The sequence below is a fragment of the Formica exsecta genome, unplaced genomic scaffold (genome assembly GCF_003651465.1).
Source record: "Formica exsecta isolate Colony F162 unplaced genomic scaffold, ASM365146v1 scaffold231, whole genome shotgun sequence".
In the NCBI taxonomy this organism is placed as follows: Eukaryota; Metazoa; Arthropoda; class Insecta; order Hymenoptera; family Formicidae; genus Formica; species Formica exsecta.
Window position 1 is genome coordinate 336,856 of NW_021849598.1, and position 3,399 is coordinate 340,254.

Sequence of the window (3,399 nt, forward strand, 5' to 3'; positions counted from 1 at the left end):
TTCGAAACAAATATCCTGCATCAAGTCAGAACGTATAATATATGGTCGTGACACGCTACACGGAGAAAATTTTATATTAAATATTACTATAATGTCGCAGTAGCTGCGGACCATCAAGGAATTATAAATTTAAATGTTATGGTCATTATTTTAAAAACAATAAAGCAACGCAATTTTTACACTGTCTCATAGTAAAAAGATTTATGTTACAAAACAAAAACTTGCTGGATAAAAATTAGTATTGCGAGAAAAGTAAAAAATATATATCGAATGAATTTTTACTGCACACCATAGTAAAAATAAACTATTCCCACTTTAGAATATGGCTTGAGCGCCGGTTTCACAAAAATTATTCCAATTCAATTTCATTAAAACAGGTTTAATTATAACTTATGAAATCGTATAATTTCGGATTGAGGTGGATATATATCACCCAACATTAACCCGCCTGAAGCGTACTAAATTCGATTTGACTATTTTCAATCGGTTTTAATACCGCATTTTCGGTGCAGAAATCCCGATCGATTCGGATTACATTTTTTTTAATCCGTTTTAATCGACCATTTTCGGCAGGGTACTATCAGAGAACTGGGTCTCCGCGTGGCGGCAGATAAGACAGAGGTGGTCGCGTTTACAGGTCGGTGATATGACCCGCTACCGGAAAGGATCAAAGTGGCAGGAGCCAACGTGCCAATTAAGGAGTCGATGCGAAATCTTGGCCTTACAATCGATGCACAGAGAAAATTTTATATTAAATATTACTATAATGTCGCAGTAGCTGCGGACCATCAAGGAATTATAAATTTAAATGTTATGGTCATTATTTTAAAAACAATAAAGCAACGCAATTTTTACACTTTCTCATAGTAAAAATGTTTATGTTATAAAGCAAAAACTTACTGGATAAAAGTTAGTATTCTAAAGAAAAGTAAAAAATATATATTGAGTAAATTTTTAGTGCATACCATAGTAAAAATTAACTTTTCGCACTTCAGAATATGGCTTGAACGCCGGTTTCACAAAAATTGCTTTATCTATGTGATAAAAAGTAGTGTTGCCATAGTAAAAGTTATGTCGAAATCATGTAAACATTTCAAATTCGATAACTCTTTCTTAAGAATTTGAGGAAAAGGGGAAAGCGATAAGAGATGCTTTCAAGAATCAGCCAAAACGCGCAAATCTTGTACACACTTGTAACGGCCGCATGTACACTTTTGGCTTCGGTTGCCGTTCAATTGCTACAGGCTCGACAAGACGCACGTTTCGCCTTCGGCAACTGTTCGGCTCAAAGCTTCCTTCATCGTTTTGCTGTAGTTTCATTATAGAAGTGCTGTGAATAAAACAAGTGCTGTGAAGAAAGTTAAAGAAAAAAAATAGTAAAATGTAATTTAAAATTATATTATAAATTAATATAAAATTTTCTCCGTGTATATAATTCACGATCGACAATTCCGTTGCGACGTTATAACAATCGCGGGTCCTCGATACGAAGAGAAAACAAATTTTTTATCGACAGTTCTTCGTGAAGCTTGATAATAGCCGAGATTTTTCGAAATTATGCGGGATGATAGGACTTCTGCGCGTGCCGTGATAGAAGCCGAACTACAACGCGAAAGACGAGAATTGAGCGCAAGACACCATCTTTCACGTGTTAATTTGCGAAATGCACCGAAATTACCAAACGCTAATTGTCGGAATCCGCCACGGGCTGGCTAATTCGCCTAACGGTAGAGGAACAGGGCGAGTGTTGTATTCACGCGATTAAATATGCAAGAGGCGACAAACACCGGAAGCGACAAACACGAGCTGAAATTAAAGACGTCAAATAAAACAAAAAAATAACAAGTTTAATGTAATTAAGCGGAGCCGTGGCTTACTGAAATTTATGATAACGATGACCGTGCGTTCTTCGGCAGCGATAGAGATTCGATGGCGAGACTGGATGATAGTTACGGGGCACAAAATTCCGGAAAATTTACGCCGATGTCAGCACATTCCGTCGGTCGTAATTCTCTCTCGGTGTCAAAATGCGCCTCGCACCGCGCTAACGACAATTATTTCGGCTTTGCTTTGATTCGGGCGATTGCGCGTTTAAGAGTGCGATAGCCTTAGCTATGCGATAATTTCACCAAATACTATGATTCGCAGATTAATTCAAACATGCAAATTACGCAACGCATATGTTCATTACATACAGACGCGAAAGTCATACGCGACAAACGATACGGACACACAGTTCATACGCAATTATTTGCGATACGGACGCACAGTGGACACTCACTCTCGAAGTGCGACGAATTACAACAAGAAAAGATGTTTATACGCGACTCAAACGCAGACGACAGACTTACAATACAAACGAAAATTGCGCTCTAGGCGCGCGAGAAACAATGCATTCGCGACATGCGGAATTCGGATCTCCAGAGAGACGATACGCGATTTCGATATTTCAATCGGTGGAGGCCGTCGCTTCGGAGGCTCCAGGGCTCAGATCGCTTGTGACGACGTGACCGTGACGCGAAAATTACACGAAAGAATGGGACACAGCCCGTACACCACAGCACCGGTCTGCCGGTCCTTTTGAAGCACGAAATCACGGCGACGACGACAGAGCGACACAATCCCGGCCGCGATCGCGCGTGGCTTAACTTGACTGAGGATAACTTCACCGGTACCATACCCCTTGCGGTGGCGGCTGCGGGACTAACCATGTCCTCCCGTCCTAATCCTCTCGCAGCGGTCGCCGGGGTCCTCTCCGCTTGTCAAAACTGCACGATCACTGTCTCTCTATTCCGCCCTTGATGGCAAATTCTCTCGATCGAACAAACGCCCGCGCCAGTCTGATCCTGGGATCCACGCGATCCAGAATCGATGCCTCGGGGCCAAGCTCAAGGCTGCGCAAACGGGGTGCGTACTATCGCGTCAATTATGCGGTAACACGCGCGATTGCCGGCAGGCAGCGCGCTCAAGACCGTATCGTGGGTGCGCGCACCCCCAGTTAGGGTTGCCACCTATTTTTAAAACAAATAACGTATGTAACGCCTTTGAGAACGAAAAAAATACGTTAAATAAAACTCAAAAATATCGTTTTTCGGATTCCACCCAATTCCGAGGATTTTGATTTGTTCGTCTTCAGCCAGAGGTTTGTTCGTGGCTAGACCGTGATCTGCGATTTCGATGTCCTCGAGAAGAGAGGGCGAGTTGCTCGCCCATTTCCGTAATACGAATCCGCCGCGCTTTAACATAGAGTTTAATTGATCGCGCGCTTGCCGAATTCGAATGGTATCGTCAGCTCCGAAAAGTAAGTCGTCGACGTAAATATTATCGCTTAGGATAGGAACAGCAAGCGGAAAATGCTGACCTTCGTCGATGACTAGTTGTTTTAATACCCGAAGGTCC